The 14,169-nt window shown below is 36.0% G+C and overlaps 1 protein-coding gene across 3 annotated transcripts in view; it reads right to left on the bottom strand.

Moving 5' to 3' along the window:
- TRPS1 (transcriptional repressor GATA binding 1) overlaps nucleotides 1-14,169 on the bottom strand; it is a 269,545-nt gene that overhangs the window by 183,021 nt on the left and 72,355 nt on the right. The gene's annotated exons all lie outside the window — the stretch shown is intronic.

Here is a 14,169-nt window from a genome sequence, read left to right as displayed (position 1 = left end):
CACACACAGCTTAAAAGAACCGTCTTCAAGCACCTGGATTTTATCCCCTGCGATGTAATAAGGCAGAACGAAATACAGTCTTCTCAGCACCCAGAAACTGGCATATACTGAACTGGCCTCTTACATTGAGGTGAGGCATGAGATAGTCCCGTTTGTTATATTAGCAATAGCAGGGATATGAACACACAGACACACTTCTGTGCACACACACCAGCCAAGCCACAATTAAAACTGGTTGATGTGCTTTATTATTGAAGGACCTGCGCTGTTCATTTTCCTGCGGCTGCATAATCATCAGTTCTGTATTATTTAAAAGAAATTCATACATTTTTACACCTGATTTCATCAACAGACTTTCCTGTTTCTGCTTATTTAAACTACACAGATATTTTTTCACTCTAAATATACATACATTTCTAGTGCTGAAGTATTCAATATAGTCTTCATATAAACTAAAATAAATTATACCAAACTGATTAAAATGTTCTTTTCTATCATAAATTCAAATCCACTGAATCAACCAAATGAAGCTGACTACCCTAGAGCTTCCGAGGAGGCTCAGTGGTAAAGAATCCAACGGCCAATGCAGGAGATGCAGGTTCGATCCCTAGGTCAGGAAGATCCTCTGGAGGAGAAAATGGCAACCCACTCCAGTATTCTTGCCTGGAAAAATCCCATGGACAGAGGAAGCCTGGTGGGCTACTGTCCAGGATACAAAAAGTTAGACACAACTGAGCAACTGAGCATGCACCTTATATAATCTAGTAAGTAAGATATACCAGAAGCTCAGAAAACTTTTAAGACAAAGTTTTTTTTAACTTTAAGGACTTAGGATCATTTGACCAAGTGAGTATCTCTTGGGTGCCAAGCAGCATGACAGGTGCTGTGCAGATATATTCATTTAAGGAGGGTGTGTGAATGTGGGTTTATGTATGTGTTTTCTTTTTAAAAGGCATAAAACAAGGAGACCTTATTGTTGGCTTTTGTAGCATCTCCTGCTGCTAGACAGAACAGTAACTGTTAACTGAAGACAAACGTTTGTTTAATAAAGAAGAACAGAGGCAATGTATCCTAAAGCATACTGGAAAGGTGTGCAGACAACTCAGAATAGAATGAAGCATACATTCTTTAATTGTAAAAACCCTGTATGGCTCTAATTAAATAACCATGTGAAACACTTGCTACTCCACTGATAAAATATGTTAGGAGTTACAACTTGAAATAAAGTAGCAAAATAAGTTTTGAGAGCTACTGCTCAATGCTCAGGCAACATAGGTACTCCTCTGTGTAATCTGTAGACAACTATCACAGTATGACTCTGCTAGGCACTGGGCACACGCTGGGGAATACAAGGCACATAGTCTCTGTCCACCTGGTGTTTAGAGTCTAGTCAGGAATGACAAGCTTCACATTAGACTATAAATAAATATGTGAGGACAAAGAGTGATAAACGCTAAGAATGAAATGGATGGGGTGATAGTGGGGTGGAAGGGCTCCTCAAGGATGCCAGGAAAGCCTTTCTCAGGGAAGCATATCAAAGAAATGATAGAAAAGAGCTATCCTTGGAGGAGAAGGAGGGAGGGGAAAGGGCAGTACATTCTAGCAAGTCTGAGATACTAAAAGAGGCCACTGATGTTTGAGAGGAATAAGTAAGAGAAAGCTAATAATCAACAAGCTTGAGGATCATCTAGAGTTTTGTGGACCATGACAAGGAGGTAGGTCTCTTCAGAGAGAAAAGGAAGCAAATGTAAGGCTATAAGCAGAGGGGTAGCTTAGTCAGTCCTGGGTGTTCATTGGAAGGACTGATGCTGAAGCTGAAACTCCAATACTTTGGCCACCTCATGCGAAGACTTGACTCACTGGAAAAGACCCTGATGCTGGGAGGGATTGGGGGCAGGGGGAGAAGGGGACGACAGAGGATGAGATGGCTGGATGGCATCACTGACTCAATGGACATGAGTTTGGGTAGACTCTGGGAGTTGGTGGAACAGGCAGGCCTGGCGTGCTGTGATTCATGGGGTCGTAAAGAGTCAGACACGACTGAGCAACTGAACTGAACTGAACTGAACTGAGCTTAGTTAAATGTGTGCTCTAATAGCTTTGGGACTTTAATAGTTTCCGTATTGGATGACTTCATTCCAAGACCTGTTTGATGGCTGAGAATCCAAAACAACATTCTCATTTTAAGGAAGCAAAACTCAAAGGTATTAAGACATGTAACAAAATCTCAGCCAATATTTGTTGAGAGCAATTAACTCAGTACATGGTTATCTTCTTATCATTAAGAGCTTACATTTCGTTGAATAAATAAGGATAAAGTTTTGCTTTTTAAGGAGGCTGTTTTCAATCTTTTTTTCTCTTATTTTTCTTCATTAAGTAGCAAAAGTAAAACAAGAAGATATACAATAAATGATAAATAATTTGATCATGAATTGACCATAAAAATATAATAGTAAGATAAATTATTCTCAAGTGAAAAAAGCCAGCTCTTAAGGAGAAAATATACAGATGAATCTTGCCACCAAAATCAAAGCCAGAAAACGTGAAACAGAATTAAGATCACAAAGGACAATAGACAAGACTCAAAATCTAGGACTTAGAACATCTGGGAACCTCATTCAGAGAACCTTCCTAGCACTAACTATATCTGATTATCATCCAATGGAATATAAACTCCTAAACTCAAACTGTATCCCCAAATTGTTAGCTTAGCTTTACAAAGCTTGATCAGACAGATAAAAATGAATTATCAGAATGGTCAAAGGTCTAAATATACCCAAGAAATACTCTACTGAAGATATACCACATTATCTAGTCAATCCGGAAAATTAAACATAAACAAAACCCACCATCAGGAAGCACATTCACAAGCTCTGATTGACCTACATCCCAAGACAGTTCTAATGAGCTCACTATCTACTCTGGCAAGTATGCTGATGGTTTCCCTGACAAGGTGGAGTCTCTGCTTAAAGTCTGTGATGAAATCCGTGCCTATTAATTAAGACTATAAATGGCCACTGCTACTTCTACCAAAGAAACAAAAAATTCCAAAGGACAAATGTTCTCAAGAATTACAGTGATGTTATTTCAGAAATAAAGACAATTCATTTTAGGGCAACAAGGAGAAAGATTCAACAAACAGGAGAGGAAATAAAAGATTCTCGAGTAGGACATGACAAAATTATTTTAAAACAGCAGACTCACAGTTCTTACTAGAGGAGCAATTTAGTCCACTTAAGAGATGCTAGAACCAGAATGCCTAAATTTCGGTCTTGGCTCTGTATTTTACTCTATATGCAACTTTGGATATTTACTGAACCAGCCTCAATTTTCTCACCTGCAAAATGAAAATAATAATGCTTCTGGCATGAGTTAATCAATATAAATCCTAAAATTAAATAAAGGGCAGCTTATATGTGAATTTGCATTCCATACTCCATTCAAAGGAGCTGAAACTTTGGTTTGGTTATTGTACCAAATGGTAATTTGGTATCATTCTTTTCTATTCTCCCATGTACCCTAACCATGATAGACATCTCTCTTAAAACTATGTTTATTTCCTAGAAGATTCTTTGTTTTAAGACATTACCAGGTAGAATGAATTGTATGCCTTTTCAAAGCCTTCAGCTTCAAAGCCTTCAGCTTCAATTCAATGCCTCAAAGATGAGGCAGTTTAGCAGTTTACTTAATTGTCAAGTCTTACTCTTTTTTCAATAATAGTATGAGTACTATTATCCATAATCTTAAAATTCTGAATAACAAAGATAGAAAGGGCATTACCTGTGTTTTATTACAATATTCAGAGGTGGGGATGCTTTGTGAGTGTATTCAGTAAGGTGGTTTAAAACCATACTATATCTAGTAATATATCTCAGTAACTATGTGCCATCAATATCTACTTTACACTGCAATCTAGAAATGTCCTTGAACCAACCTATTCCTTGGCCAAATAAAGATGAATACACCTAACCTTTATCCAGTATTTGACTGACATGTCCTCCTAAATATACAAGGAGCTCCGAGTGTGTCTCGCCTAGGCAATGAATTCATCACAAAGTATCACACTGAAACAAGATGTCTGGGACTTCTAGGTTTTCTAGTTCCAAGTTCCTGCCCCAACAGACAACTCTCTGACTTCTTACAGGTCTCAGCAAGAGCTGTTCTGATATGCCCACAGAGGAGTTCCTATTCTGAATGATCAAGGTAAAACCAAGACAGGGACTGGAGGACTGTCCGAATGCAACTGTTTAATAAAGCAGGAAGAAGACAGAAACTGCAGAGATAAGCGCTCAGTGAGAACTGGGTTTTACGTTGAAAAGAAAAACACATATTAACAGGAAGGATATTAAAGCAAGGTGGCAATAACAAGCTTAACGCACACACCTTTCTTTTGAAGACTTCAAAGCACTCACCCATATGTGATCTCACGTTCCACTGATGTATAAAGCCTATTTTACAGATAAGTAAAATGGAGAAACAGTGTCTTGTCCATTTCGTCTACATCAACTCAAGGATACAGGGTGACTACCCTCCAGTACTCTTGCCTGGAAAATCCCATAGATGGAGGAGCCTGATAGGCTACAGTTCATGGGGTGGCAAAGAGTTGGACACGACTGAGCGACTTCACTGCCACCTTCCAGACACATGTTCTAGTTTTCCATCCTCAGTTGCCTGAATTTTTAGCTTTATATAAAAATTAATGAAATCACTGGCAATATTGACAATGAAAACATGGGGGATAAGAAATGAAAATATGAGGGGAAGAGAAAGTTCTTCTAATGGACAGAAGTGAGACCAACTACAGCAATGTTTTGCAAAATGGGATGCATGCAGTGCTGCAACTGAAGAAGCTTCTTAGCTATTACAGATTCCAGAGCCTCTGTGCTCTATGCTCAGGCATATCTGACTCTCTGCAACCCCACTGACTACAACCCACCAGGCTCCTCTGTCCATGGCAGCTTCCAGGCAAGAATGCTAGAGTGGGTTGCCGTTTCTTCCTCCAGGAGATCATACCCACCCAGGGGCTGAATCCACGTCTCCAGCATCTCACAGATGCCTAACTGAAGATCTCTGGGCATAACCTGAGAATCTGAATTTTTAGCAGTCTTCAGGGGACACCCATACAGAGCTAGTCACAAACTACATTAGTAGATATATCCTGGTTCTAAACAACTGAATGAACAAGACTCAAGCCATCCTCTGACTCTAATAAAGCACAGGTAATGCCTTTACTCTCTATGTTATTTAGAATCATAAGATTCTGAGTGTGACTACTATTAATGAAAAGAGAGCAAAGCTTGACAATTAAGCAGTAACTGCTAAAGCACTTCATCTTTCAGGCCACTGAATACCACTAGGTGAAGCAGAAAAGGCATTTGCTGCCTAATACTCTAGAGAACTGAAGAACTTCTTTCTCTGTATAATATTCATCAAATAAATGATAGGAAATATAGTAAGAAAAAACATTATTTTCAAAAGTTGCTACATGAACTTTTTAATCACCTATGCTAACATCTGAGCAGGTATTCTTAAGCCCAGTATTCTTTAATGCTTAAACATTCAGAAAAATCACCTGGGAATCTCATAATTCAGGTTTTGATTTCGGGAGCCTGGGATGGAACCCAGTAGTCTCTGTTTCTTACAAAATCCCAGATGATGCTGATGCTTTTGGTTCCCAGACCATACCTTACATAGTAGGACTCATGAAACCATGGTCAGAAATCAGTCAAGATGAGTCTTAGTTAGACTAGAATGTATACATACTCAGTATTTGATAGAAGAACATTCCCAAATGAATTCTTTATGATGAGCAACATCATTTTCCCTCTTAAAGCACATACTCCCACCTCTGAGAGTCAACCCTAACAGCTTTATAAGCTCAAACTATAAACATGACATTGTCAAGCATAATCCCCAAAGAGTAATTCATCTTCTTTATTTCACTGTTGGGGGATCATCTTTCAGTATTCTTTAGTGCTAGGCCATTTATATATATTATCCGACAACAATCACACAAACTATCTATTTCCATCCCTACTTCATAAAATAAGAATGTGAAGTACAGACAAGCCAATTCATAAAAGAATATGGAGGGCATGATACAGTGTTTTAGCTCATGTCCACGGTTACACTTGTATGTACGTGGTAGACGGTAGAGGCAATGTTACTAGCTTATTCAGGAACTAGTTCCTGAAACATTTGGGCATGTTCTCTGACTTGTGTCACTCTCTCAACAATAACTGAAAAGACCTTCAACATACTGCTGTGTCCCCCCCAAAATAAAAAGGTTTTTTTAATCCCTAGTATAAAAAACATTACTGAGGAGTAAAAGTTGAGTCATTGACAAACTACATTAGTTTGGACTCCACTCTAACCTCCTACCTGCACTTCATTTTATCAGCATTAATATAAAAACCTCTAAAGGGTTCAGAGAATTTTCCCTTCAATTCTCAAGATCCACCTTAACTACCTTCTCATCCATAAAAACTTCCCAAATGACTCAACCCAAGAGTAAACCTAACATCTTCTGAGCTACAATGAAACTCTGTCATCCTCTGAAGACTTTTTTCACGTTGCTTTTTATTAAAATGGCCTTTGATTTAAGTGATGGCATAAAAAGATTTATTTCATCACTTAAAAAGCTCCCATTTAAAAAATAACCATGTGGGTCTTTCTTTACAGTTATATTGTAATTGCCTGAAAATCAAGATCAAAGCCCACACATCCTTCCACCCCACCCAGAACATCCAGAGAGTCAATAAATATCTTATTTAATAACCAAATGAATGAACAACCACAGCCCAGGGGACACTAGACTTAATACATAGAGTCATAACGCAGTGGCCCACTGAATAAAGTCTTAATTATTTTAAAACTTCTAGAACTTCTATCAATAGCTACATTAAGCAAAACTAATTTAAAAGACACTGCAAATATATTTGCACTAATTTAAATTCTATAATCTGCTACCATCTGGATAGCAAACATTCTCTTCATGCTACCTGAAGAAAAAAGATGTCATTCTGTAGATCGCCCTGCCATGGCTGTCAGATAAAACACAGGATGCCCAGTTAAATGTGAATTTCAGAAAATATGCAAATATTTTAGTGTAAGTATGTCTCATGCAATGTTTCCAACATACTTTCATAAAATCTCAATTTGTCCAATGCAAAGACAATGAAGACAATCAACTTTGATAAAAGAGATAATCATCTTTTGCCTCCAAAGAAAACTGGATCAAGCTGCATAAAAAAATCAAATCGTACTTGATTCAAGTGGCTTAAATTTCTTTGAGAAAAAAATGACTTTTCCTTATCCTACTTGACAGAGTTTTCATGGGTTATAAAATGCATTTATTTCAGATCCATTCATATTTCAGTGCCTTTTATTCTAGTAGAAGCGTTTCATTCATTAGTAGAGATTAAAAATTATTTTCATAATTCATAAAGAACTGAGGTTTTCCAAATTCTAGAAAAATCAGCTAAGAGGCTTCTCTTTTGCTCTACTCTGATAATATCTGTATATTTCAATTTTCATAATGAACAGCTCACAGTATTTGTGGAGTCAGCTCTAAGCAGCACTTTGTTTTTCTCCTTTCTCCTTTATTTTTGCCATCACTTAAAAAGTTCTCCTTTACCCAGTAACCTATATTTCACTTTCAGTAGTTTTAAGCACAGTTTTTCTGCCTCAATGACTAAGTGAACATCAAAGTAAATGAATAAAGTATAAACACTAATCCATTAAGACTTCAAGGTATTTTTTGGTAATTAGGTAAACAAATACCAACAAATAAGTTGTCACAAAAGCAGAGTAAATGAAGTAATTTAATTGAAATTAGTTCAGTAGATGTGACAACTAATAAAATTAGTCATATTTTGTGTCATAAGTCTACAGGTGTGGCACTTGTAACCAGCACTGCTAAACATTGGAATGAAAAGCATGTGAAGAGAGTATTTGAGGGACAAAAAGAAAAGGAATTACAGATGTGTAGGTGGATAACCAGTTCAATCAACTTTTAAATGTTGCAAATTGAATATTCAGCCTTAGTCAAGTGCAAAGGGCAATACATAATATATAATCTAATGAAAACTGAAATTCTGAATGAGGAAGATTCCATTCAACCTGCTCATCCTGTATTTCTTAATTGAAATGATCTGATGAGTATTTGCTCATTTGGAGTAATTGGACCTTTTTTTAGAAGTGTGGGGTGATTTCACCTTCACATGGTAGGAGAAAACACAACTAATGTCATATCTGAAAAAAAAAAAACCCTCAATTTATGATTCACTTTCAAAAATAAGATGTCCCTATCAAATGTTCGAAATAGAAAGATAAATCTTTCCATGAAATAGACAGTAAACAAGATGTGAGAAATAAATTATGTAATATATAAAACAACACAATATGAAATGAAAATCATGATTAACACTTACCTTATTCCAAAACTCAATAATTGTTCTTGTATAAAGTCTTCAGGACTATCAAATTTGAAATTTCTAATAAATTATGTGTCCAAATAAAGGTAATATAATTGTGGGTTATTTTCTTAATGAACTATATCATCCTGGGTAACTTTTTGTGCCACAATGGGAATTTTCAACTTGAATTATATTTCAAAGTTTTACAGGCAACTGATTTATTACATACTGTTCAAAAGAACATGACACATAAAAGACTCAAGTGTAGATGTTACTATTATGGTACTCACCCTTTTGGAAACTGTACTAATGCACTTTGTTCTTAGCTTTTTCAGATATGTTGATAATTATGTGCTTATCATAAAATCTATTCTTCAGAACTAGCAGGGCACACAGTTCATGCTCCTTCTCAGAGCTCTTTTAAGATAGAAATTGTACAGTAGCTACATTAATTTAATCAGTTACTGCATCTAATGCTACTTCCTCCAGCCTGAGATATATATGTGTAAAATATTCACTGTTTAAAAAACTTTAACTCTGAACATATAGATGCTTGTCATCACATACACTACCAAAAAATATGTACATTCTTCCACATTCTAGTTAAGTAGATAGATAATGACAATATCACTGACTTTCAAGTATTTCCTTAATGATAAGGGAAGTTAAATATTTACTCAATTGTTTGTTATATATGTGTATGAGGAGAATTGATGCCTCATTTTTATTTTAAAATGTTACTGTATAATGTTAGTCACACATGTGTACACACACAATATATATACATTTATAAAGAGATTTGGCAAAAAGTGAAAACTGGAACATAATCATAGAATCATAAAATATGATTTATATATATATATTCTTCACATATAGAGAGATTCAGAGTGACACAGAGTCTATGTACACATATATATACAAAAAGAGGAAAAATAATATTTATGGAGAAAAATAATATTTATGATGCAGTTCAATATATGTATATAAATGTAATGAACAATACAGTGTAAACATAAGTAAATATATGTGAATATATGTATACAGTTTTATTTTGATGTTTTTTGAACTTTGTAATGGTGTGAAGCTACAAATAGTTGCCTTTGGTTTGTTTTTATTCAGTCAAAATTATAAAGACATCCACGTTGTACTCAGTTGTCATTTATGCAAATTCACTGTTGCATAATATTCCATGTATGAAAAATCTGCAAGTCATGTGACTAATCTCTTACAAATTATAAGGTCTTTTCTTGTTTGTTTTGGTTTTTTATTTTTGTTTTGGTTGTTCTGCTCTTTAAAAAAATACTACTTTGAACTTTTTTTTCACTTGTTTACTAGTGGTCCCAAACAAGAAGTTTCCTTCTGAGAGTTGAAATGATGTGATCTTTAGGAATATGAGCATCTGAAATTGCCAGAATTTGATAAATTCATTTTATACAGTCATCAGTTCAGTCCAGTCGCTCAGATGTATCTGACTCGTTGTGACCCCATAGACTGCAGCATGCCAGGCTTCCCTATCCATCACCAATTCTCAGAGCTTGCTCAAATTCATGTCCATTGAGTCAGTGATGCCATCCAATCACCTCATCCTCTATTGTCCCCTTCTCCTCCTTTAATCTTTCCCAGCATCAGGGTCTTTTCCAATGAGTCAGTTCTTTGCATCAGGTGGCCAAAGCTTCAGCTTCAGCACCAGTCCTTCCAATATATATTCAGGACTGATTTCCTTTAGGATCGACTGGTTGGATCTCCATGCAGTTCAAAAGCATCAATTCTTCGGCACTCAGCTTTCTTTATGGTCCAACTCTCACATCCACACATGACTACTGCAAAAATCATAGCTTTGACTAGACAGACCTTTGTCAGAAAAATAATGTCTCTGCTTTTTAATATGCTCTAGGTTAGTCACAGCTTTTCTTCCAAGGAGCAAGAGTCTTTTATTTTCATGGCTACAGTCACCATCCACAGTGATTTTGAGCCTAAGAAAATTAAGTCTCTCACTGTTTCCATTGTTTCTCCATCTTTATTCTTCCCCATCTTCCCCAATTGTTTCTCCACTTCATTGCCATGAAGTGATGGGACCAGATGCCATGATTTCAGTTTTATGAATGTTGAGTTTCAAGTCAGCTTTTTCACTCTCCTCTTTCACTTTCATCAAGAGGCTCTTCAGTTCCTCTTCACTTTCTGCCATAAGGGTGGTGTCATCTGCATATCTGAGGTTATTGATATTTCTCCCAGCAATCTTGATTCCAGCCTGTGCTTAAGTACTGGCAAATTTTATCCACTTTATCCATTTTTTTATCTGTTACATATTTTTTGTCTTAATATCTATGTTTTCTGGAATAAATAAAATGACCTCATTTTTTCACTTTGGTTAATACTTACCTTGTGTGATGTCATCTATCCTCATCTTCCTGCTATGAAGGTCTAATTACACTGAATAGAAGGATATGTTCTATATATTATTTTTTTGAAATCTGATTTATTTTTGGCTTAGTATGTGACATGTTTTATAAGCATTTTATATCTTCTGGAAAAGCACAGGCATTCTCTAATTGCTGGGTGTAGAAATTACGTATTTTAAGTAAATCAAGTTTAAAAAATAAAAAATAGGGAGTTCCCTGGTAGCCTAGTGGTTAGGATTCTGGGCTTTCACTTCCATGGCCCAGGTTCAACCCTGGTCAGGGAACTGAGATCCCAGAAGCCTCAGAGTGTGGCCAAAATAAATAAATACATAAATAAAGTTTCTTAATTTGTTGCTTAAATATTTTACATTTTGAAAAATTTTTTCTCTGTCCACCTTTAATATGGGAAGTTTCCTAAAATGTGCTACTGTGGTTGTGGTTTGTCACATTTTCTCTGTAGTTCTTGATTCGTTTTTTATTTACATATATATTTTATATTCATATTTTATATATCAGTAATTAATATATCTTGCTGATGAACTAAACCTCTTCTCATTGATAATGACTTGTCCCACATACACTTGTTAAGAGTCTAAACTGTATGAGACTAATAAAGCTACCTCAAGTTTTATTTGGTTTGTATTTGCTCCTATAACTTAGTATATTTTGTTCTTTCAAGCTCTCAGCCTTATGCTTTAAGTGTAATAACCTATACAGAGCTTTAGTTAAATATTCTTTTTTAATATGTCTGATAATATTTTTAAGTGGAAAGTTTAATCCCACAGGTTCAAGATTTTTGATATATGGACTTTTTTTTACCATCTTTTTTTAAAAAAAATCTATTTGTCCACTTTTCCCCATGTATCCTATTTTGCCATTAAAAAAAAAGATTGAATTTGATGGGTGTTCTCTATTTTGTTGTCCGTTTTCCCCCTCTAGAGCTTTGGAAGTCATGTACTCATCTCCTACTCTTTCCTTCGTTGCTGTTATTTAGTTAAGTCCTGTCCAACTATTTTACGACCCCATGAACTATAGCCCACCAGGCTCCTCTGTCCATGGAATTCTCCAGGCAAGAATACTAGAGCAGGTTGCCATCTCCTTCTCCAAAGGATCTTCCCTACCCAAGGATCAAACCCACATAGCCTGCATTGGGAGGCAGATTCTTTACCTCTGAGCCACCAGGAAAGCCCACTCTTTCCTTAGTTATCCCTAAAAGTATTAAAGTATGCATAACGAAATTCTGACTAACTCCAGACAATTCAAGCACCTTAAAACACCCTACTTCTGATCAATCTCCCTGCAAATTAACATAATAGTGTTGCCCAATATCTCAGTCCATCCCTTTATAACTGCATAAATTAGGCATGCTATGGTTGTTAAATATAATTATTCACACTTCCTTGTTCTTTGTTTATGTGAAAATGTCTTTTCTCTTAGTTTTGGAAGATAGTTTTGACAAGTAGACAACACTAGGTAGACTTTTTTTTTCCCCCTTCAAAACTGTGAACAGTATTCTTCTCTCTTCTGGTTTCCAGTATTGCTGATAAAAATCTGCTATTAACCAAAAACTGTTTCCTGAATAGCTGAGCTGTTGTTTCTCTTTAACTGCTCTAAGGAATCTCTCTGCCTTGGCATTATAACTTTTACTACAACAGTCTATGACTGAATTTATTTGCATACAGATTGTCCTCCACTTACGATGACTTGACTTACAATCTTTCAACCTTTTAGGATGGTGCAAAAGCCATAAGCATTCAGTACAAACTGTACTTTGCATTTTTAATTTGGATCTTTTCCTGGGGTGATGATACACAGGATATGTGATACAATGGTGCTGGGCTCAGCCGGGTGCCCCAGCTTCCAGTCATCCATGTGACCATGAGAAGAAACAACCAATAAAGTTGCACCCATTCTGTACCCAACCATTCTGGTTTTCACTTTCAATACAATAGTCAATGAATTACATAAAATATTCATCATTTCATTACAAAACAGGCTTTATACTGGGCTTCCCAGGTGATTCAGTGGTAAAGAATCCACCTGCCAATGGAGGAAAAACAGGTTCAAACCCTGGATTTGGAAGATCCCCAGGAGAAGGAAATGGCAACTCACTCCAGTATTCTTTCTTGGGAAATCCCATGCACACAGGAGCCTGGTGGGCTAGAGTCCATGGGGTTGCAAAGTGTCAGGCACAATTTAGTGACTGAACAACAACAAGACCCATCAAAAGTCAAATCTAAGTATATGCTTAGTATATGGTATCCTACTTTGCATCGGTATTTATGTTTTTCATCAGTGTTAAAAACTCTTCTGCCATTATCTCCACAAATATTGATTGCCTATCTTCCATTCGATATTATTTTCTTCTGGGACTCTAATTAGATTCATGTTAGAACATCTTGTATTTTCATATCTTAATAGCCACCATTGATATTTTCCATCCCTTTCCCCTCCCTTAAAGTATTCTGGCTAATACCTCCAGATTTAACTTTTGATTAACTCATTTGCTCTCGTTCATTTGCCGATCTGTTACTTCTCCTATCCATATGATTTAAACTTCAGTAATTATATTGTTCACTCAAAAATGCTTTTGTTTCTTTCTTTAATATCCCTGGCTATTTATAGTTTCATGTAGCTTGATCAATTTATAAGTGCAATTTTCATTTATTTAAACATTCATTAATTATTATTTTCTCAATGAAAACTGTTGATCGGAAGTTTCTGGGTATCTAAAGCTATTATTTCCATTTTCTACAGATTTCACATGTAACAATTTAAAGCCTTGCCTGTATAGTGAACAGTTATAATGGAGAGCTCACATGAGGTTTATCTTAGGCCATCCAAAACATGGAAGTGAAAACTGGAGTATCTTGCTAGAGACAAATTTGTGTTTACCTCTGACAGGACTCAAGAAGAAGGCAGTAATATAGAATCATGTTAGTCACCTTCATGATGCCAGCTTACAGTGAAACCCTTGAATTCAACACCCTCGCTCTGCCAGTGATCACAGGGTTAGTCTCAATATGACTGCAATGTCAATGTCAGTATTTGCCCTCTGTACAAACTTGCATTGCAGACTTGCTCTCCCCAGACTGGGTTTAGCTCCCTTTTGGTGAAGGAGAGAAAAGAAAAATTTCAGAAACTTCTCCTAATTCACAGAAGTCTAACATGTCACTAAGAAGTATGTTTTATCTGGTATAGTTGCTTTGTAAGGATATATTTCTCCTATAACACCAGAAGCATTAAATTGTAACACTGAAAATTCGGAAGAAGAAAATAAGTCAATTAGAGAAATGGGCAGGCTGGTAAATGAAATAATACATAATAAAAGAAATAGAGTATGAGAAACAAAT

This window comes from Odocoileus virginianus, chromosome 15, assembly GCF_023699985.2.
Source record: "Odocoileus virginianus isolate 20LAN1187 ecotype Illinois chromosome 15, Ovbor_1.2, whole genome shotgun sequence".
Classification (NCBI taxonomy): Eukaryota; Metazoa; Chordata; class Mammalia; order Artiodactyla; family Cervidae; genus Odocoileus; species Odocoileus virginianus.
The sequence above is the reverse complement of the archived record's forward strand: the minus strand, read 5'-3'. Positions and strand labels throughout refer to the sequence as shown.